Below are 25,180 nucleotides of genomic sequence, written 5' to 3'. Positions count from 1 at the left end.
TCCCACTCCTGCTACGTAATTGTCGTGCCTGCGATCAACAATGGAGCTGACGGGGTCAACTGCGAAGTCCCTGGAAATAGCTACGGGCTGAATGATGGCATATCATGAGGAGCATCGTGTGGCTTAGGGTGGTCACCCAGCTGGTCATCTCTAATATCCCCGCGGGTTCCTCAACACCCCTTTGCGGGGGACCCCGTCCTGGCCGACCACCACGACCTCGTGGGGTACCCTTTCCTCTCTAGCCACGCCTGCCACGTCTTCCACGTTGAGGCTCCACTGGTGGCCCGTGATGGTAGTCCTCTGGCGGAACATAAGCAGCCTCGTATCCTAGTCGCTCATAATCATGTGTACGCCTCAATGTCCGGGTAGCCAGATCTGTAACTTGACGGCCATACTCGTGCAAAGATGCTACTCCCTCGCCGGTATGCTACAGCATGTGTAGTCCCAGATGGTAGAACTGATGTAATCCAATAGCCTGCATAACATGTCAAATAATAATTACCGAATGATAATTTAACATTATAAGTAAGTATAAGAAATAACATGCCAGTGCCTCATGCCTCCTAGCGTATGGAGTGTACCAACCACCAGCGTGAAGAACACAATTCCCGACATGAAGTCGGGTAACGCTGCGATGCCAGCCCATATACTCATGCTCACCATTCGTATGCTCAGGTGCAGGGGTTGGAGGAATCGGGTCATACCTCTGGTCCCAAACCTCAATCTGGGCCTCTAGCTAGTCCACGTATGTTTGGTCTACCCTAGAACGATCATCCCGCTGGTAATGTGTCCTAAGCCAAGCGGGCGGGATAGGTACAAGCTGCGGTCGACCAAACTGGCGAAGGACTCGCTCGGTGGCATGATGCTTGACAATATTGAGACATATAAGTGGGACAAAAGAGCTCCACATAGCTCGGCCGCGGGAGCAATAATCAGGCAAACCAACTATGAGTGCGTCGTTGTATGGTCTCCATATGAACTATTAATTAAACACAAGAATTATGAGTAAACACAACACATATAAAGCCAGACCAAGTAAACTTAAGTATACATGTACCTGCGCGACTTCAAGCAAATCCAACAAATCCCTGTAATAGGGGAGATGATGTCGAGCCTCGACCTCGTGTTCGTAGCCTCGCCTATCAACCCACCTCCTAGCTAAAAGGAGAAACGGTGGAGATGGTGCATCCGAAGCGATGGGTGGTAGAGGTGTCTGGAACTGCAGGAACCGCTCCCAGGCCCAAACCTAATATACATTGTGGACTTAAAATTTAAGTTATTATTTTACTATGTAAGATATAATCATAAAAAGAATTGACTATGTATTCACCTGCAACAGAGGCAAAAATCCGGCAACGTCTCTCTGGGTGCCCATGCTCGCCTGACACATATGCCTATACAGGTAACCTAGAACAATTACACCCCGGCTGTAACCAGGTAAATCATCTAGCCTCTCAAGATAATGAAGAAATCTCATCATTACCAATCTCGTGTACCGGTCGATAAGAAGATCTGGTGTATCATCTATAATGTCCGCATCCATCACCTCCAGATGCTGTCGGACGGGCATCAACTACAATCGACTAGTCCCACTCAATGCAGTCTCCTCTGCTGGCTGGAAATCGGTGAGTCGCTGCAATATTTGTAGGTAATGCAATCCCCTATATTCTCTAAGAGCATGCAGGTAAGCTATAGGTAGTCCATTGTAACGACCCGATCGGTCATTTTGAGCGTATTAGCCCTGATCCCATATTTACTGCATTCCCCGTATCTGTTTCTGCTTATGTGACTTGCAGGGAAGGGCTTATTTTGGTTTTGGAGTGTTTTGGGACACTTAGTCCCTAAAATGAAAGCTTAAGTCTTAGGATTTTGACTGTAGTCGGAATGGTGTGAAGATGACTCCAGAATGGAGTTCCGTCGATTCCGTTAGCTCCATTGGGTGATTTTGGACTTAGAAGCGTGTCCGGACTGTGAATTTGAGGTCTGTAGCTAATTTAGGCTTGAAATGTTGAAAGTTGAATTTTTGGGAAGTTTGATAAAGGGGTTGACTTTTTGATATCGGAATCGGATTCCAATTCAAGAAGTTGGAGTAGGTCCGTAATGTTGAATATGACTTGTGTGCAAAATTTGAGGTCAATCGGACGTGGTTTGGTATGATTCGGCATCGTTTGTAGAATTTGGAAAAATTTTGAAGTTCGTTAAGTTTGGATTGGAGAGTGATTCGTGTTTTTGATGTTATTTGAGGTGGTTTGAGGATTCGACTAAGTTCGTATAGTGTTTTGGGACTTGATGGTATGTTGGGTTGAGGTCCCGGGGGCCTCAGGTAAGTTTTGGATGCTTAACGGATCACTTTTGGACTTTGGAAGATAACAGATTTTCTGGGAAGGAGTTCTCGTGTTCGCGTAAGGGATTTGGCAAGGCCAGCTAAGTTATTCTTCGTGTTCGTGAAGATTTGGAACCCTGAGGCTACGCGTTCGCGACATGGTCCTCGCGTTCGTGGAGAGGAACGAGCAGATAGAGCTTCAGGCATTTAAGCCTACGCGTTCGCGAAGAGGGTCTCGCATTCGCGTAGGGTCCGCCAGTTAAAGGTACGCGTTCGCGAGAGGTCACTCGCGTTCGTGAAAGAGGAATTCTGGTCAACATTTTTTTGTTCAACGCAAACGCGTGGCTTTGACCGCGTTCGCGAAGAAGGAATTAACTAGCCAGATATAAAGATTCAAAAACGAGAGTTTGGCCATTTTTATCAAAATTTGAGTTTGGGAGCTCGGATTTGGACGAGATTTCGAGGGATTTTCAGATACATCGATTGGGTAATGATTCTACACTTGATTTTGGTTATATCCCACTAATCTATCATTAATTTCATCATTTAAATTTCGGATTTGGGTTAAAAATTGGGGAAAAATGGGAAGAAGTTCTTCAACTAACATTTTGGGTTTTGATTGGGATTTTGACATCGGATTTGGATAAATTTGGTATGGTTGGACTCGTGAGTGCATGGGCTTTCGGGTTTGTGACTTTTGTTAGGGGCCGACCTTTGACCAATTTTGGATTTTGGATTGTAATTTCGTATTTTTCTTGTGAAATTGATTCCTTTAGCCTATATTAATTATCTCGTACTGCTTGTGGCTAGATTCAGGGTGTTTGGAGACTTATTCGAGGGGTAAAGGCATTTCAGAGTAGGATTTTCTCGGTTTGAGGTAAGTGAGCTTTCAAACTTGGTTCTGAGAATTCGAAACCCCGAACTATGTGCTATACAATTGATATTGAGGTGACACACATGCGAAGCGACGGGCGTGCGAGCGTGCACCTTGAGAATTGTGGCCTAGTTGATTCCATGGCACTGTATAGTGACTCTATTTTGTTGATATCCGTATTTTTATCTTGTGATAAAGTAATTGAGCTGTCAATCATGCTAGATATCATGTTTAGGATTTATGCCGGTATTGTTGGGACCTCTAGTGGTTGTTTTTTGCTGTCATCTCACTGATTTCATTGATATTATGTACTCAGTCATGTTCATGAATTTTATATCATATCTCCATCTCATTTGTTATTTATTGATACATCATATCATTGTTTCGGGCTAGTTTTCATGATATTATGAGCCTGTGAGTGAGACTGGAGAGATTGATGACTGAGTGAGGTTGAGAGCCTGATTATGAGTGACAGTTGTATGATCCGGCTGTACGTCGAAGCGGTTGTACTGATCTTATGATAGCACTTGTTTCGAGAGTATGAGCACATGAGGCTGACAACATGGTGCATCACATACAGTATGTGCATTGGCATTTAGAGATAGCAGAGTTATATTCTTTACACTGTTCGGATCTGCTTCACCTTACTGTTTTGAGTTGCCTATTTAATTTGAAAGCATACCTACGTTTCTGTTCAGATTTTTCTATTTTATCTATACCGGTTGAGTTCGTCACTACCTTTCAGTCCAAAGTTTGGAATTGTTATTACTGAGTTGGATGTGCTCACGTTACTCCCTACACCCCGTGTGCAGATCTAGGCATTTTTGGTCACGGTGGCAGTTGCTGATTGTGGCGTCAGACTTCGGAGACTACCAAAGTAGCTGCACGGCGTTCGCAGGCCTTGACTCTCCTTCTTTATCACCGGTTGTATTTTCAGTTTATTTCTTTAGACACTATAGTGGACTGTATTCTGATTTAGATGCTCATGTTCTCTGTGACACCCCGGTTTTTGGGATGGATTGTATCGTATTTTGGATATTTCTGTTTTCAAAAAGACTTTCCTAAATTATTAAATTGCTTCCATCTTTAAATTCAAAAATTTTTCTGTGTTGAGATGTTGAGTTGTGGCTTGCCTAGTTCCACGATAGGCGTCATCACGACAGTTGGATTTTGGGTCGTGACAAGTTGGTATCAGAGCCTAGGTTACATAGGTCTCACGAGTCATGAGCATGTTTAGTAGAATCTTGTGGATCGATACGTAGGCTTCTGTACTCATCTTCGAGAGGTTGCCGAACCATTTGGAAACTTCACATTCTCGAATTCTATTCGTGCAAATCTTTTGATTATGGTAACTAAATTTATGTTGTTCTAATTCTCTCACAGATGGTGAGGACGCGTACTACGGGGCGGGATGGACAACCACCAGTACCACCAGTCAGGGTCGCGAGAGGCCGAGTTCGCGGTAGAGGCCGTTGTAGGGGCAGAGGTGCAGCTCGCACCGCAGCTAGAGAAGAACTTGCAGATCCACCCGTTGCCCTAGTTCAGGAGCAGGCTCCAGTTATGGATGAGCCTGTGGGACCAGCTCAGGCACCACCTGTGCCCATTGTGATTCAAGGCCTTCAGGAGGCCTTAGCTCAGATTCTGACCATGTGCACCAGCCTTACTCAGGTTGTCTCTGTTCCGGCAGCAGCAGCCACTTCTCAGGCAGGGGGAGGCGCTTAGACTCCCGCCGCCCGCACATCAGAGCAGGTGGTACAGGGACTCCAAACACCGGGGGCACCACCGGCCCAGCCAGTTGTATCTGCTCAGGACTATGTGGTTCCTGCTATGCCCAAGGATGAGCATCGTATATTGGAGATGTTTGAGAGGCTCCGGCCTCCATCATTTAGTGGTACAGAGGGAGAGGATGCACAGGGCTATTTAGAAAGGTGTCGGAGGATACTCCGTACAACCGGTATTCTAGAGACCAGTGGGGTCTCGTTCACTACTTTTCAGTTCTCTAGGGCTGCCTTCAGTTGGTAGGAGGCTTACGAGAGGCATAGGCCAGTCGGCGCAACACCCCTTACCTGGCAGCAGTTCTCTGTTCTCTTTCTGGAGAAGTTCGTGCCTCAGTCCCGTAGAGAGGAGCTGCGTATGTAGTTCGAGCAGCTTAGCCAGGGTGATATGTCCGTAACGCAGTATGAGATGAGATTTTCAGAGTTGGCCCATCATGTTATCTGGTTGGTTCCCATAGACAGAGAAAGGATTAGGAGGTTCATAAATGGCCTCACTTTTCAGCTGCGATTGGTTATGACTAGAAAGAGAGTGTCTGGTGCTACATTTGATGAGGTTGTCGATATTGCTCATCAGATTGAGATAGTTTGCAGCCAGGAGCGGGTTGAGAGGGAGGCCAAGAGGCCTTGTGGACAAAGTGGATTCAGCGGTGTTCCTTCTAGGGGTCAGTTCAACCACGGTAGGGGTCGTCCTTTTAGTCATGCTCAGACGACTCACCCGGTTTACCGTGGTGCATCCTCTAGCCATGGTGCACACACCTATCAGTAAGGACAATCTTCATTCAGTGTACTACTAGCTCAGAGTTCGTCTCATGCACCATCAACTCATGGTTCATCTGTGTCAGGACCTTCTAGCAGTTATTTCGGTGCTCGGGGTTCCCTTCAGTCCCCACCGCCATTTGCAAAGAGAGGTTGCTTTAAGTGTGGAGATTTGTGTCATATCAAGAGGCATTGTCCCCGCCTTTCGGGAAGTTCATCTCAGCAGAGGAGTCAGCCTTCGACTTCGGCACTAGTTACTTCACCACCTGCCCAGCCAGATCAGGGTAGAGCTCAGTCAGCTAGGGGTCGCCCTAGAGGGGGAGGCCGATCAGGTGGCAGTCAGGCCCGTTTATACGCACTCCCTGCCAGACCAGATGCCATTGCTTCAGATGCTGTGATTACATGTATTGTCTTAGTTTTCCATAGAGATGCCTCTGTATTATTTGACTCTGGTCCCACTTATTCATATGTGTCCTCGCATTTCGCTCATTATCTGGATATGCCCCGTGAATCTCTAGTTTCACCTGTTCATGTGTCTATGCCCGTGGGTGATACTGTTATTATGGACTGTGTATATCGGTCATGTGTGGTGACTATTAGGAGTCTGGAGACTAGAGTAGATCTTTTATTGCTTAGTATGGTCAATTTAGATGTTATCTTGGGTATGGTGAGTTATCAGAGGTTTTGTTATATGGCTTTGAGCCAAGTGGGGGAGTATGCTATCTATGATCTGATTGCACGATTTTGTATGGTATTAGTTTTTGGGCTGAGGCATACTTGTTGATTGGTTATGACTTGCAGAGGTTGATATCGGGGATGGCTTGAGTAAGAAATATTTTTGAATGCGGGTTATATCGCACTTTATGAAAAAAATCATGAAATAATTAAATTGTTATTTTGAAGGTGGTAGTGCGCATGGAGTGTAAATTTGATCGGTGGTGTTAAGGTAGGTTTACCCCTTCGAGCGTTGTTGTGCTAATGAGGCACGTGTATTTCAGCCCGTTTGCACGATGTAATTTAGAATCTCAAATTTACATTTAATGATGCCGAGATTTGCGGTAATTCTGTATTATTATGGATTCTACATTTCAGTATAAGAAAGGAAAGGGGGATAATTTTAAATTTACATCAGGTATTTTTGGAGTGAGCATTACAGTTGCATTATTTATGGAGGTACTTAAGAAGAGTACAATAGCTTACGGGCGTTATGGTGGTGTGGTGTTATGTTAGGGTGTCTTGTAGTGAGCTTTGGGTAAGGATCGTCGAGTTCTGACAAGGAGAAGTATCAAATTGAGGTTAATTGAGAAAATAACTCGAAGTAAATAGGACAACTGGTAGTAGGCTAGACCAGTATGGTGATGGCATGATAGATGTGGTGTGTTGTGCAGGATTAAGATTTACATGTACAAGGTGACAGTCCATTCTTGAAGGCAAGTTCACGAATTCTGGACAGAATGGTTAGTGTTGTATATTTAGATGAATGTTATAGTTGCTCGGTAATCCCTGAGAGGGGTGCGCGGTTGAAAGAGGGCATTGTGTTTTAATTACGGATATTCATTGTTATTGCAGTACTCTCCTGGTTGATCGACTGCTGCTATTCAATTTTTCTATGTGGCACGAAAGAATTTTTGGAGTATTCCTCGTGGGATGATCGTGTATGAGAGATGTGTTAGACATTAAGGCGGTGGAGTTGGGATCATATATGGGATTCGTGTGTTATATGGATTTGGAGACCGGGAGTTCTCAAGAGCAGGTTGTTTCCATGATTGTGGACTGTGAAGTCGTGGTCGAAGCTAGCTAGACGATAGTATGTGTTATGATTCAGTCATTGTAGGCTTTCGGAGGGTTATTTATCCATGTGTGGGTGCCCAGAGTTGATTTGGGGGTCCATTGATAGCCCCAATTAGGATGTGTATTCTACACCGAGTTAGATTGGTTGGCTCCATACTGCTATTGTTGAGGGATGTGCTATTCGGTTATTGTTGATCTTATTCATGTTTTGATATATTCGATGAGTTACACTTCTATGCTACGAGGGGTTGTGATTCATTGGTTGTATGCACCCATGGTGCAGTTCTATTAGGGCCTTATAGCAGATATTGCGCGAGATCGGTATTTGGGTGATATATGAGTGGTTGCGCATTGGTTATGTTCTTTCGAGTTTGTGTGGCATTGTGTCATTTGCTTCTCCATGGTTATGGTAATGCACTTTAAGTACTTGATTCCAGATTGTGAGTGGCTATTGAATTTGAGCAAGGTGGCCGAGGTATTTCATATGGATCAGTGTTTGGATGGGTCGTGCATTGCGGCATAGTTATGTTGAGATATGATCCTTGTTATAGATTCGTGTGTTATGGTTCTACGGTGTGTGATGGGTTTTTAGCATTGCGTTGGTGTGGTACCCGTCGAACTTACGGGATGATTCTCTTATTTGAGTCATTTTCGTGATTGAGTACATGTGGAATATTGCTTATCGGTTCACGGATTACACGGGTTGTGGCTTTAGATAGTATCGGTGTGGCATGTCAATAGAGTAGCTGGTATTTGATAAGATGAAGTCGTCGGATCTAGGATAGGTGCTATCCGATTTGATTGTGGCATATTTGGAAGGATAATATCGAAAGCCGGCTTAGAAATTTGCTATGGTTCTTGTCGAAGGAGAGGGAGCTCCATGATTGGTAGATCTGATGAATGGTTATGAGTTTCTGCATGTTTCTTTCATCATCGGTGGTGTACGAAGGTTTTATAATGAAGTCTTGTTTGATATGAGGTTTATTACTGACATGGGGTTATTTCAAGCAGCTACGGTGATTAGAAATCATTGCTTCGAGCATTTAAGGTATGTGGTATTTGAGTTTTGAGTATTTGAATTATGGTTACGACTTATGGTACAACTTGTTCAGACTTATACAGTGTGTAAGTTGCGGGATTCTAACATTATAAGAAATTCCGGATGTTGGAAATTGGATTCTAAGGCTTGTGGGCTAGGTAGAATTAAGAAATTTTAGGTATGTGGTGTTATCAGACCTATATGGGATAGGGTGACGTGGGATCACCCCCAGATACGTGCGTGGTAAGATATAATAGTGATTTGGTGTCTAGAAAATAACTCTTGGCATGTTCGAGGACAAACGGATGTTTAAGTGGGGGTGGATGTAACGACCTGACGGGTCGTTTTGAGTGTATTGGCCCCGATCCCCTATTTACTGCATTCCCCGTATCTGTTTCTGCTTATGTGACTTGCCGGGAAGGCTTATTTTGGTTTCACAGTGTTTGGGGATACTTAGCTTAAGTCTTAGGATTTTGACCGTAGTCGGAATGGTATGAAGACGACTCCGAAATAGAGTTCTGTAGGTTCCGTTAGCCCTGTTGGGTGATTTTGGACTTAGGAGCATGTCCGGACTGTGAATTTGAGGTCTGTAGCTAATTTAGCCTTGAAATGATGAAAGTCGAATTTTTGGAAAGTTTGATCGGGGGTTGACTTTTTGATATCGGGGTCGGATTTTGATTCCGGAAGTTGGCATATAATATTGAATATGACTTGTGTGCAAAAGTTGAGGTCAATTGGACGTGGTTTGGTATGATTAGGCATCGTTTGTAGAATTTTAAAATTTCAAAGTTCATTAAGTTTGGATTGGAGAGTGATTTGTGTTTTTGATGTTATTTGATGTGGTTTGAGGATTCGACTAAGATCGTATAGTGTTTTGGGACTTGATGGTATGTTTGGTTGAGGTTCCGGGGGCCTCGGGTGAGTTTCGGATACTTAGCGGATCACTTTTGGACTTTGGAAGATAGAAGATTTTCTGGTGTTTTGTTGCAGACATTTTCTTCATCGCATTTGTGAGGGAGTTCTCGCATTCGCATAACGCATCTGGGACGGCCAGCTGAGTTACTTTTGGCATTCGCGGTGTGGTTCCCACGTTTGCGAAGATGTGGAACCCTGAGGCTATGCGTTCGCGACATGGTCCTCGCGTTTGCGGAGAGGAAAGAGTAGATGGAGCTTAAGGCATTTAAGCCTACGCATTTGCGAAGAGGGTCCCGCGTTCGTGTAGGGTCCTCCAGTGAAAGGTACGCGTTCGCGAGAGGTCACTCGCGTTCGCGAAAGAGGAATTAACTGGGCAGATATAAAGATTCAAAAACGAAGGTTTGGCCACTTTTATCAAAACTTGAGTTTGGGAGCTTGGATTTGGACGAAATTTCGAGGGATTTTTAGAGACATCGATTGGGTAATGATTCTACACTTGATTTTGGTTAAATCCCACTAATCTATCATTAAATTTCGGATTTGGGTTAAACATTGGGGAAAAATGGTAAGAAGTTCTTCAACTAATATTTTGGGTTTTGGTTGAGATTTTGACATCGGATTTTGACAAATTTGGTATGGTTGGACTCGTAAGTGCATGGGCTTTGAGGGTTTGTGACTTTTTGTCAGATTTTGAGACGTGGGCCCGGGGCCGGCGTTTGACCAATTTCGGATTTGGATTGTAATTTCGTATTTTTCTTGTGGAATTGATTCCTTTAGCCTATATTAATTATCTCGTACTGCTTGTGGCAAGATTCAGGGTGTTTGGAGACTGATTCGAGGGGCAAAGGCATTTCGGAATAGAATTTGCTCGGTTTGAGGTAAGTAACGCTTACAAACTTGGTTCTGAGGGTTCGAAACCCCGAACGATGTGCTATACGATTGATATTGAGGTGAGCACATATAAAGCGACGGGCGTGTGAGCGTGCACCGTGAGAATTGTGGCCTAGTTGATTCCATGGCACTGTATAGTGACTCTATTTTGTTGATATCCGTATTTTCATCTTGTGATAAAGTAATTGAGCTGTCAATCATGCTAGATATCATGTTTAGGATTTATGTCGGTATTGTTGGGACCTCTAGTGGTTGTTTCTTGCTGTCATCTCACTGATTTCATTGATATTATGTACTCAGTCATGTTCATGCATTTTATATCATATCTCCGTCTCAGTTATTATTTATTGATACATCATATCATTGTTTTGGGCTAGTTTTCATGATATTGTGAGCCTGTGAGTGAGACTGGAGAGATTGATGACTGAGTGAGGCTGAGAGCCTGATTATGAGTGACATTTGTGGGATCGGGCTACACACCGCAACGGTTATACTGATCTTATGATAGCGCTTAGGCTGTAGGAGCCCCTCCGGAGTCTTACACACCCCTAGTGAGCGCGATTGATATTATTGAGGGATGTATCTTCCCTGGACATGGATCTTGTCCGAAGTACTTGATACCTGGAGATGGAAATTCTCCACAAGGCTGGATTGGCCTTCCTCGGTACTGGGTGACTTATAGTCAGTGATGTATATGTTCTGGGATGGATCTTCCCTTGGTCGTATGGGCCATATACAGTACCGAGTGATTGAGCATTCGAGAGTGTGAGCACATGAGGCTGACATCATGGTACATCACATACAGTATGTGTATTGGCATGTAGAGATAGCAGAGTTATATTCTTTACACTGTTCGGATCTGCTTCACTTTACTGTTTTGAGTTGCCTATTTAATTTGAAAGCATGCCTACATTTCTGTTCAGTTATTTCTATTTTATCTGTACCAATTGAGTTCGTCACTACCTTTCAGTCCAATGTTTGGACTTGTTATTTACTGAGCTGGATGTACTCACATTACTCCCTGCACCTCGTGTGCAGATCCAGGCGTTTTTGGTCACGACGGCAGTTGCTGATTGTGGAGTCAGAGTTCGGAGAATACCAAGGTAGCTGCACGACGTTCGTGGGCCTTGACTCTCCTTCTTTATCACCAGTTGTATTTTTAGTTTATTTCTCTAGACATTGTAGTTGACTATATTCTGATTTAGACGCTCATTAACTCTGTGATACCCCGATTTTTGGGATGGATTGTATCGTATTTTGGATATTTTTGTTTTCAAAAAGGCTTTCCTAAATTATTAAATTGCTTCCGTCTTTATGTTCAAAAATTTTTCTGTGTTGAGATGCTGAGTTGTGTCTTGCCTAGTTCCACGATAGGCGCCATCACGACGGTTAGATTTTGGGTCGTGACATCCATCAACCAGCAGACCAAAAAGAACCTCCACGTCCTCAAGCGTGATGGATGCCTCGCCGATGGGCAGATGAAACGTGTGCGTCTCCGGTCGCCACCGTTCTATCATAGCCGTGATCAACGCCCAGTTGAACTGCAACCGACCGATCTCTATGATCTGTAGAAACCCGTATCTTGAAGGCGTCTAACTATACAGGGATGGTGTGGGTGGGGTCTAATGAACTCTCACATATCGTCTATACGTCTGGCGTGGAATGTCTTGGAGAAACACTGTGTATCCCATACATATGAAGACCTATGCTCAGCCTGTAGCAACAATAGCTCTAGCGATGCAGGTGCGGGATGCACAGGCGGAACCTCCATGACGATGACTGTAAATTGAACAATATTAATTAAAGTATTTTCTTTTTAATTGCTTAGCATATTTAAATATATTACAATATCTTTAATATTAAAATTTATTCGATATTTTTACTATATTGTTACTTAGGTTGATACATTTTCTATATTATAATTTTATATATTAATTCATTATTTTATATGTTGGTTTATCATTTTATATGTTAGTTTATTATTTTATATGTTACTTTATTATTTTATATGATAGTTTGACTATTTTATATGTTTGTTTATTATTTTATATGTTAATTTATTATTTTATATGTTGGTTTATCATTTTATATGTTAGTTTATTATTTTATATGTTACTTTATTATTTTATATGTTAGTTTACTATTTTATATGTTTGTTTATTATTTAATATGTTAGTTTCTTATTTTATTTGTTAGTTTAATAAATATTGTTGTTTTTTAATGTTATTTTCTTACGTTTGTTGACTAGATTTCGAGAGAGTTTGTGTTTGAACTATCATCTTTTTAAAGATATTTTTGGGTTTAACAGATAATTAAATGATTAATTTCAATAACTACAAAGAAACTACGCTAAAGGGCACTACATTTTACTATGCTAAATGACACTACATTATAAATACGGGCACTACATTAAATTACGGGCACAACATAACACTACAGGGAACTAAACAACATTAAAGTCACATATTAATATATGTACAACAATAACATCTAAATAAGATTAATTATTCCTAAAATAATAATTTATCTATTTTACTAATCTTTTAGCACATAATAATCTAATCTGGATAAAAAATAACAAATTGATTTAATCACAAAATAATCACGAAAATACATACACCACGGTAAAAAATAACTAATAAACATTTTTCATAACAACTAAAAAAATTAATTATTCATAAAATAACAATTTCTCTATTTTATTCATTTGTTTAGCACACTAATAATATAATCCGGATAAAAAATAATAAATTAATTAATCGCAAACCAATCACGAAATAACATAGAACACAATAAAAAATAACTAATAGGCATTTTTTTATACACGAGTTTTAACAAAAAAAATAAATCGGAATACATGGATTATAATTTTTTGGAAAGTTGAAGATTTGATGATTTGGAGCCAAAACGAGCAAACCACTACGCGATAACGCCTTAGATACGTTAGCATGCTATAATACCAAGAATCTACTTTTTGTGGGACCGGTGGGATCCAACGGAGCTTTTTTTCTTTAAAAATTGGGGGGGGGGGGAGGGTTACTGGTTCGTTTGGTGGGGAAGGAGAAGGTCACTTTTTTTATATATGTATAGCGCCCATATATACCGCGCTATAATATATCACGGTATATATGGGCGCTATACCTTCCCGCCATTTTAGTTCAAATAAAGCGCGGTTATTCACCGCACTATAGCTTAACGGACAAACGTGCTGTTAAGGTATAACGCGGTGAATAACCGCGCTCTATATATTATGATGCCCAATTTTTTTTTTTTTACCTATTTTGGTCGCTTGAGTCCAAAAATATCACACTTTTGTTCCGAGCTCATTAAATCGAGCCCTTTGTGCTCAAGCCGTCACTCAGATCAGTCATATCACTTCTTCATTTATCTTATCCAAATACTATTTCTCAATATTGAAGCCATTCTTGAAAAAAGAGGACAGTAAATATACACATCAAGAAGTAGATCCGATTCATACATTATCTCCCAAATAAATTAACATGTTTTATAAACTATTATTAGGTAATGAACACAGTTATATATAATATATTTCCATGCTTTATACACTACTGGATCCGATTCATACATCAATCCTTCACACTGATACAATTTTGCCCTGCCTTAGTAATCGCATAGGCATCCCACAATAATGCTGAAAAGTCTAATTTTTCTACAAGTAACTGGAAACAGTAGACTGCAATAATTCTATTTTAAAATAACAGAAAAGAAATCACTAAACAAAAATTAAATTCTTGTTGCGTTTCTTTTTCTTTTAAGAACATTTAAATTATGAAGGGTTGCTGGTGACGATTTTATTTTAAAATAACAGAGAAGAAATCTAAGCTATAAGTCCCGGAAAAAATGACTCTGTTATAAAATAAAAACTGTAAAATAAAGAAATCGGAGATAAGTATAGAGAGAAATTGATGCATTACTCAACTTCAAACTCATATACATAATGAACTGAAATTTCTTCTATTTATAGAAGAAAGGAAGTTGTTCTATAAGCTGCTATTGCAAGCTGCTACTGCAAGTTGCTGTGTAAACTGATATTGCAAGCTGCTGTATAAGCTATTTGTAAGCTCCTATTGCAAGCTGTTGTGTAAGTTTCTTGTAAGATGATATTGTACCAGTTGTAGATAATCTTTTACAGGAGTAATAATTATTCACAACGGAGTTGTAATGACCCGACCGGTCGTTTTGAGCTCTAGCGCGTCGTTCAGCAGTTTGAGGCCATGAGAAGCTTCACTTCAGGTATTATGACTTGTACGCGTGGTCGAAATTTAATTTCGGGAAGTTCAGAGTTAATTTGGAAAGAAAAATTCAAATTTCGGAAGCTTTAAGTTGGAGGAATTGACTAAAGTGTGATTTTTGAGTAAACGACCCTGGAATCGGGATTTGAGGTTCCAACAGGTTCGTATGATGATTTTGGACTTGGGCGTATGTCCGGATTAATTTTTGGGTGACCCGGGAGCATTTCGGTGCTTATTATGGAAAGTTAGTATTTTGGAAGAATTTTATAAATTTGGGTTGAAGTGCATTTTAATGTTTTCGATATCCGTTTGGGATTCCGAGTCCGTGAATAGCTTCGTATCGTGATTTTGATATGTTAAGCGAGTCCGAAAGTGGATTTGGAGGTCCGTAGGTCATTTTATTGTCATTTGGCAAAAATTAAAAATTTGAAGATTTTTGAGATGTTTGACTCGAAGTGGACTTTTTAATACCGAGGTCGAAATCCGATTCCGATTCTGGAAGTTGGAATAGGTCTGTAATGTCGAATGTGACTTGTGTGAAATATTTGGGGTCAATCGGACGTGATTTGATAGGTTTCGGCATCGAATGTAGAAGTTTGAAGTTCTAAGGTTCATTAAGCTTGGAATGGGGTGCGCTTCATGAATTCGACATTGTTTGATGTGATTTGAGGTCTCGAACGAGTTCGTGTTATATTTTTAGACTTGTGTGGGTGTTTGGTTTGGAGCCTCGGGGGCTCGGGTGAGTTACGGAGTGGCTTCGGTGTGTTTTGTTAAGAAGTTGGATTGCTGGTTCTGGTATGATCGCAATTGCGATGTTTTGGTCTCAAATGCGACCATCGCATTTACTAGGCAGTGTTCGCATTTGCGAACCTGGGCTGGTGAGGGAATGGATCGCATTTGCGACAATATGGTCGATTTTGCGAACCCTGAAGAGTCCGTATTTGCGAACTCTGTATCGCATTTGCGATGAAGGCCAGCTCTATCAGGGGTCGTATTTGTGATGCTTTCTTCGCATTTGTAACCCCTGTCGCAAATGCGACATCTGCGACTGCAGCCAAGGGCTTTTTATTCTGAGACTTAGCTCATTTCCCTCATTTTCCACTTGAACTTAGGCGATTTTTTGAGAGCATTTTGAGAGGGGGTTCCACCATCATCAAGAGGTAAGTGATTTCTTCTAGTTGTGAGTTAAATACAAGGTTTATATATGGATTTAGACATGAAATTTGTAGAAATTTGGGACTTTTGAAAAAAACCCTAGAAATTTGTATTTTTGGATACGAGATTGGGCATGGAATTGGAAATAAATTATATATTTGAGTTCGTAGTGCTATGGGTAGTGTTTGTCTTCCAATATTTTCGGAATTCGGGCACGTGGGCCCGAGGGTTGCTTTATTGATTTTCAAGAGGAGTTGAAAATTATTATAAATTGATTAATTAGAGTATATTTTGATTAGGTTGCATCTTATTTGACTAGTTTTGGAGCGACAGGCATTGGTTTGAGGTGTTAGAGAGGCTTTGGAGCCGGTTATGAAATTTCGGAGCGAGGTAAGTCTCCTTTCTACTCTTGTAAGAGGGAATTAACCCCATAAGTGAATCAAATCATTACGTGCTTTTATTTGTGGGGGGTTACGTACGCACGGGGTGACGAGAGTCCGTGCGTAGCTACTATTATGCTTATGTCCGGGTAGTCTAGGACCCATATCATGTTGTACTTGCGATGTTGCGCCCTACTTATTAATTTAATTCTTTAAAACATTTAGAAACTCGATAAAGGAATTGTAAAAAAATTAAACTTTATTTACTTGACAGTTAAATGGGAATTTGAAATTCTTGGAATGTTTGCCCCTTAATAAATCTTGAATTGGTTGTTTAATGTGTTTTTCTCTTTTGTGGAGTGGGCCGAACACCTCGGTAGAAGATAGATGTATCTATGGTTCGTGCCGTTCGACCCTCAGCAGTGCACAATTTAAATATTTATGTTGGATCGGGTCGTACGACCTCCACATGATTTGCGCATGATTGAATTGTTTGCTTTGGAATTTATGATAATTGATATTGCTTCATTGGCCTGAGATACAAAATGATAAATGATGGAAAATAAATTTGAAAATTTCTTATTAACAAAAGAATTGTTTACTTATTTCATGAAATTGAGCTTACAACCGTTCTACGTAATCCATGCTAAATTATATCATTGGTATTTTAATTATATCCCATAGTAAGTGTCGGAGCCGACCCCTCGTCACTATTTCTTCGAGGTTAGGCGGGATACTTAATGGGTACGCATTGATTTACGTACTCATACTACACGTGCTGCACAGTTTTGAGGATGAATTAAGCAAAGGAATTTCTGGATACAGGTTGTATTACATTCTATAGGTATATGGGAATCATAAAATAATTGAGTGGTTATTCGCGAAGGATGTAGTGTACATAGAGTAGAGTGGATGACTCTCGAGAATGGTTCTAATGGGGCACAGGTCATTCAGTCTGTTTGGTCGGTTTAATTGAGATTTGAGTAAAGTGGATGACTCTCGAGAATGGTTCTAATGGATTCAAGATTTATATGTAGCGATTTGGAATTTACAAGATTTATATATGGCTAGAAACTGAGAGTTACATTGGATGGTATCGAGATTTGTGCCATTTTTATACCATTGTGGATTATGTATTTCAGCATCAGGAAGGTGAAGGAAACGGTTTTAGGTTCACATAATGTCTCTTTAGAGTGGGTGTCGCAGTTGTGGTGCTTTGGGGTGCTTAAGAGGGAAGTCAGTGGCTTATGGGCCTTAGGGCGTTATGGTTTTATACTAGGGTCTCTTGTGTGGTGAATTTTGGTTAAGGATCATGGTATTCTAGCAAGGAGGAGTATCAATTAGAAGGCAATTTGGAAGGGACTTGGAAAAATAGGACAACGTGGTAGTAGGTTGGATCAGCACAGTAATGGATATAACCGGTTCTTTGGGTACTTATGATGTGGCTAGTCTCCACAGGCGTTTCGTGGCAATGCTATTGGGTGTTGGCGACTTGCATGGCTGGGTTGAGTTAGAGAGATTTGGTTATGATAGCTTGGTTATGTGCAAATAGGTTTTGAAGAGTTCTCAATGGTTTTTACCACAGTTCGAGGAGTATATTTCCTACCGGCGTGAGGAATATGTTGCGTATTGGGATTTTCTTTATGATGAGATCAAATGGAAGGTTTCTGATTGATCGGGTATGTATTCTGCTTGTGACTCAGAGTTGATTATGATATTTTTGTACTCTTCATAGGATGACATGGTAGATGCGGTGTGTTGTGTGGGATGGAGATTTGAATGTGCAAGGTCACATGTCAGTTTGGAAGGGAAGGGCATAGATTCGTAGGCAGCATGGACGGTTTCAGACGACTAGGTAAATGATATTACTAATCGGCATGGCATGATGAGAGTATACATTTCAGAAGGGGCAATGTGTTTTGACTTATGGATACTTCACTGGTACTGCGGCACTCTCCTGGTTGATTGATTGCTGATATTCAAATTTTGCTATGTGGCACGGAAAGATTTTAGAAGTATTTCTCGTGGGATGATCGTGTATGAGAGATGTGTTAGACATTCTGGCGGTGGAGTTGGGATCAGATATGGTGATTCATGTGTTCTATGGACTTGGAGACTGGGAGTTCTCAAGGGCAGATTATTTCATGGTTGTGCACTGTGAAGTCATGGCCGAAGCTAGCTAGATGATAGTAAGTGTTATGATTCCGTCATTATGGACCTTTGGAGGGTTATTTATCTATTTGTGGGTGTCCGGAGTTGATTTGGGGGTCCATTGGTAGGCCCAATTAGAATGTGTATTCTACATCGAGCCGGATTGGTTGGCTCCATACTGCTATTGTTGAGGGATATGCCATTCGGTTGTTGTTATAGCTATTCATGTTCTGGAATGATCTGTGAGTTACTCTTCTATGCTACGAGGAGTTGTGATTCGTTGGTTATAAGCACACCTGGTGCGGTTCTATTGGGGCCTTATAGCGGAATTTAAGCGAGATGGGTATTTTGGTATTGCATGATTAATTGCGTATGGGTTATGTTCTTTCGGGTTTTGTGTGGCATTGTGTCATTTGCTTCTCCATGGTTATGGTAATGCACTCTAAGTACTTGATGTCAGATTGCACATGGTTATTGATTTTGAGCATGGTGGCTGAGGTATTTCATATGGATCAGTGTTTGGATGGGGTCACGTATTGCAGCGGAGTTATGTTGAGATATGATCCCTTGTGTTAGATTCGTGTGTTTTAGTTCTACGGTGTGTGATAGGTTCTTAGCATTGCACTGTGGTGGTACTTGTTAAGCTTGCGGGGCAGTTCTCTTATCAGAGTCACTTTTCCATGATTGAGTACATTTGGAATGTTGCTTATTGGTGCACGTCTTACACGGGTTGTGGCTTTAGATAGTATTAGTGTGGCATGTCAGTAGAGTAGTTGGTATTTGATAAGATGAGGTGGTCGGATCTAGGATGGGTGCTATCAGATTTGATTATGGTATATTTGGAAGGATATTGTTGTTGATCTACTTAGAAATTGACTATAGTCTTGTCAAAGGAGATGGAGTACCATGAATTGTTGATCTGATGAATGGTTATGAGTTATGCATGTTTCTTTCATCATTGGCAGTGTACGAAGGTTTAGAATAAGGCTTTGTTTGATATGAGGTTGTTACCGGTATTGGGTTGATTTGAGCAGCTACTTTGATTAGAAATCATTGCTTCGAGCATTTGAGCTACGTGGTATTTGAGTTTTGAGTATTTGAGTTATGGTTACAACTTTTGGTACAGCTTGTTCAAACTTATACAGTATGTAGATGCGAGATTCTTATCTTATAAGAAATTCCAGATGTTGGAAGTTGGATTCTAAGGCTTGTGGGCTAAGTTGAATTGAGAAATTTCAGTTATGTTTGTGTTATCGGACCTATATGGGATAGGATGACGTGGGATCACCCCCGAGTATGTGCAGGGTAAGGTTACACGGCGGTTTGATGGCTTTGGGAACAACTCTTGGCACGTTCGAGGATGAACGTATGTTTAAGTGGGGGAGGATGTAACGACCCGACCGGTCGTTTTGAGCATTTGCACTTCGCTCGGTAGTTTATAGGTATGAGTAGCTTCGTATGATGTATTATGACTTATGTGAATCGTCGGTTTTGATTTTTAGGTTATTCGGAATCGAATTGGAAGAAAGGATTTCATGGTTGAAGCTTTAAATTGGGGAAGTTGACCAAGTTTGACTTTTTGTGAATTTGAACCCGAAACAGAGAAATGGCAAAAATTGAATTTTTGGGAAGTTTGACCGGGGGGTTGCCTTTTTATATCGGGGTCGGAATCCGATTATGGAAATTGGAATAGCTTCATTTTGTCATTTGGGACTTGCGTACAAAATTTGAGTTATGATTCTTCATTTTGATGTTGTTATGTGTGTTTTGAGGCTTCGAGTAGGTCCGTATTGTGTTATGGAACTTGTTGGTATGTTCGGACAGGGTCCCGACGTGCTCGGGTGAGTTTCGAACGAGGTTCGGAGCATTTTGGAAGTTTTGGCTAAGGCTGGAATTTTACTATTACTGGTGTCTTCGCACCTGTGGAAATGGGCTCGCAGGTGTGATGGTCGGAGAAGAGACAAAACATCCGCAAAAGCGAGGGAGTGTTGGCTAGGGAGGCATCGCAAAAGCGGAAGCTAGGGCGCATAAGCGAGTGCGCAGAAGCGGCTAATGCGCGCAGAAGCGTGATCGCAAATGCAGTTTGCATGACCGCAAATGTGGTTTGCGCACTTCAGAAGCGCCCACACTCGCATATGCGAGCTTCGTCCGCAGAAGTGGTGGTCGCGGATACGACGAATTGTCCGCAAATGAGGAAATCGCTGGGCAGAAGCTATATTATCGAGGGTTTTTGGTTCTTTCTTCATTTTTGGAGCAATGTAGCTCGGATTGAGGCGATTCTTGAAGAAATTTTCATCTTGTGGACTGGGGTAAGTGTTCTTTACTCATTTTTGATTTTGTATCACGAATCTACCTTCGTTTTTGGTAATTGGATTGTGAATGGTATAGAGGAAATTGGGGGTTTTAGCCTAAAGTTTTATAATATGAATTTTTGAGTTTTGAATATCGAATTGGAGTTGAATTTGAGTGAAATTGGTATGGTTGGACTCGTAATCGAATGGGTTGACGAATTTTGTAAATTTTGGTCGGGTTCGAGGTGCGGGCCCGGGTTGGGCTTTTGGCCGATTTTGGACTTTTGATTCAAGATTTGATCTTTTTATATCGGGATTGGTTCCTTCAGCATTGTTTGATGTACTTGAGTTGTTTTTGGTTAGAAATTATTCCCTCGCTCCTCATTCGCCCATGGAGATAAGTTTAGATCAGGCCAAACTCTTTCACCCAGAACATGTTCGGCTAAAACTGCTCCAAAATAACCATCCGATGATTGAGGGATATCCCTACTTTGCGGAACCGCATTATTGCGAACGTCTTCAGCCTTGACGTACATTTCCAACATTTTTATCACAAGAAATTCTCGGTGTTCATCCGGAGTCCTCAAAAAATCCCTCAAAGTTTCATCGTCTTCGATGTTAAACTCAGCATAACAAGCAACCCCTTGCGGAGTAACAAAATACGGATATCTTACAGTTACTTTAATATTCACCAAACATTTGCTCACACTCATTTTTTACATAACAACGATACCAATGTATCGTACTAAATTGTAAGTGGCAACTTAACATGACACTGTGGAGAATAACTATAGCGTACTGAGTTATTCTCCACCACAACCTCACCACCACCACCCCCAATATAATGAAACCATAATTCTTCGCTCTTCAGACATTATGACAAAATGCAAATAACTTAACGAACAAATATTTCGTAAGACTTGAAGATCCTGAATAGATTTTTACAAAATCCTAAAACTCTTTAAATAAGAAAAGAATCAGTTCAAATTATTTGATGTATAGCACCTTAAATATGTGTGATATATCCCTATGAATTATTGATGTGTCAGTTAAGTACAGAAGAATTATTGGTGGGCCCAACTTTTATTTAGTTCTTTCTTCATTTTTGGAGCTATGTAGCTCGGATTGAGGCAATTCTTGAAGCAATTTTCATCTTATGGACTGGGGTAAGTGTTCTCTACTCATTTTTGATTTTATATCACGAATCTACCTTCGTTTTTGGTAATTGGATTGTGAATGGTATAGATAGTGAGATACCATTAAATCCTTCATCCGCTCATGCAACACAAACCATCTAGTACTTTAAATTATCTGCAAATCTCGCGTTAATCCTAGTGATGGTTAAGCCAACTTCCACAAGCGATCCAAACTTAAATTGCAACATATATCATTCACTGGTAAAAGAGAACTCTCAACGAAACATCATAGGGATCACATAACCTCAGGACACCTTGCAGGAGATAACCCACATGCTTTGCCTCAAACTGACATCTCTCTATACCCTTCCACAGTCACGACTACTACGCAATCAGTTAATCTTCTCGATTCTGAACTCATCAGCAAGACATGAGAATCTACTTCACTCCACAACCAAACAACATGAGAGATCCCTCAACACACTCATAACTTGAGACCATATGCCAAATCAAGACAGAAATCAGACACCTCATAGTCCTTGCTATATTTCAAGTAAACTCTTCTCGTCACATTCAAACAATCCGAACACATCTCGCAGTTTCATCATACTCACCACATAGTCATCCAATCACAAATTCCACTAATAAGGACACCAACGGACCTATAAGTGCCAAAGGCACGTGCTCACACAATTGAAATCTCCGTGCTCAAGCTACCGTCAAAACCCGGACTCAATTCCTCCAGACTGGCCCATCATCAGCACGCCAAAATCACATCTCGCACCTCAACCATGGAATGACAAGCCACCGGTGCATAGCCGATACCGAGCGCTCACATGTGCATACGACTGCGTGGAAGGAATTCAAAGAGTTATGCTTCAAGTTGAATCAATGCCTCACGATAAGGAAAGAAATATGGGAAGTATATCCTAAATTTCCCGTAGCCTCTCGAAGATAGGTATGGACATCATTATACTGATCCGCAAGACTCTACTAGACACTTGCTCATGACTTGTAGAACCTATGAACCTAGAGCCCTAATACCAATCTGTCATGACCCAAAATCCGACTAGTCATGATGGCATCTAACCCAACCCGCTAGGTAAGCAATTTAACCACTAACCAATTCCAATAACAATTAAAAAGTAATTAAGTAAAGAAATATCTGAATCTGATACATTCCCCAAGGACTGGTAGTACAAATCATGAGCTTCTAAGAATAGAGTTTACAAAGCTGAAATGAAGTAAATACATCATCTATTTGAAAAATTCATTAACAATGTTTTATAGGTCAAAGGCTACCATGAACAAGAGGCAGCTACAACCGGGACGCAGGTACATCTTCAAATCCAGCTCCCATCAAACACAGCAACATCAACAGCCAACATCTACACGCAAGGTAAAGAAGAGTAGTATAAGTACAACCGACCTCATGTACTCAATAAGTAACAAACCTAACCTTAGGTTGAAAGTAGTGACGAGCTAACACAAAGGTCGGGCCAACACCAATATTCCACAACAGTTCATAACAACATAGTACAAGTAACAAAAGAGGTATCTCAGAAATAAAATGCTCTGTTCGTTCACAGTTCCAGAAAAATAGGCATTTTTTTTCAAGTATCTCAGTGAAAACCCAAATCTTTTACCGAAAATGCCAAAATACGAGTAAGTTTGAAAACTGTGATTTTTCCCCAAACTCCTTTCAATAATAAGTAAGATGATTCATTTTCATATAGCAAGAGAAAAATACGTCTCTATACCTACATGTCAAGATACAGGTAAAATCATAAATGTCACCAAAACCCGATAGCAGAAAGGAAATGCATCTCTTTGCATGTATCTAAAGTACGCATGTCAAATGCAATGCATCTCTTTGCATGTATCTAAAGTACGCATGTCAAATGCAATGCATCTCATTGATGAGCTCATGTTCTCACACTCTCAGAGTACTTAATCTCGTTGTCTCACATCCCCTCGCACTATGCTTAATGCTCAGCACACTTAATCACTCAGCCTTATGACCATAAGGCCCGTTGCGGCGTGCAACCCGATCCACATATATATAGTCGACTGCACTCATTGGGGGTGTGCTATCACGACCCAAAACCTAACCCGTCGTGATGACGCCTATCGTGCTACTAGGCAAGTCGACCTTTCCAAAACAATTTCAAAATTTAACAGAAATGAATTAAGATATTTAAAATAACCGAAATTTCTCATAAATACGGGGTAAAACCCAAATAAGCATAAGTGTGGAAAAATAGCCCGACATCGGGGTGTCACTAAGTCATGAGCAACTAGACTCTCAATCTAAAACACAGTATCTACAATAGTCTGTGTCTATATATCAATACAAAGAAAGATAGATAATAAGGAAGGAGCACAAGGTCTGCGAACGCCGACATCTACCTCGTAAATCTCCGGAAGATCAACTGCGCACGAACTCAATGACCTCCGCGTCCAGTCACACCTAAATCTGCACACAAGGTGCAGGGAGTAACGTGAGAACTTCCAACTCAGTAAGTAACAAAATTAAATAAGGAACTGAGAAGCAGTGACGAGCTACACAAATGCAGTTTATTTCAGCAATTTCGGCAAGAAAAGTAGGCATGCTTTCAATTCAGTGTTTTAAATCAAAACATTTCGAGTTCAGGTACAACAATATAAGCCCTCCAGAAAATTTCAGAACAACAACAATTAGCAAAGAAGTGGAAAAACAAAATAAGAGCAAGTATAGCCTCACAGGGCTAGTGTCACTCATCTATCTCAATAGCTCAATCACTCGGCTCTCAGCCTCAATACTCACAATCAAAGTTACTTGCGATCACTGGGGGTGTACAGAATTCGGAGGGGCTCCTACACCCCATGTGCTATATATTGCTGCGGCATGCAGCCCAACTAAATACTGCTGCGTCGTGCAGCCCGATCCATATATTGCTGCGGCGTGTATCCCGATCCGATATATGGCCCGTAGGCTTGTTGTGGCGTACAACCCGATCCAATATTGTTGCGGCGTGCGGCCCGATCCAATATATCTCACATAGCTCTCAACCCGACACTCAGGCCCTATCTCAGTCACTAACCTCTCCAACCCCTCGGGCTCACAGAATATCATAATAACCAGCCCAAACAGGGAATACAACAAGTATTAACAAGAAATGAGAGGAAACAGAGATATAGCACGCAATAAGACTGTAACTGAGTACAAGATAATAATTAGCAGTCAATTCAACAAGTATACGACCGTTATGGATCCCAATAGTGTATCATATGGCTTAAGCATGGTTTCTAACATGAAAGGCAGTGAATTGCTCAAAGACAAGGAAAAACAAGTAATAACAATGGCTATTCGACTTTACAGTCTCATAGGATGGACCAAGTCACAATCCCTCATGGTGCACGTTCGCACGTCCGTTACCTAGTATGTGCGTCACCTCCAAGTATCACATT

The sequence above is a fragment of the Nicotiana tabacum genome, chromosome 23 (assembly GCF_000715075.1).
Source record: "Nicotiana tabacum cultivar K326 chromosome 23, ASM71507v2, whole genome shotgun sequence".
In the NCBI taxonomy this organism is placed as follows: Eukaryota; Viridiplantae; Streptophyta; class Magnoliopsida; order Solanales; family Solanaceae; genus Nicotiana; species Nicotiana tabacum.
This window is presented reverse-complemented; position numbering follows the sequence as displayed.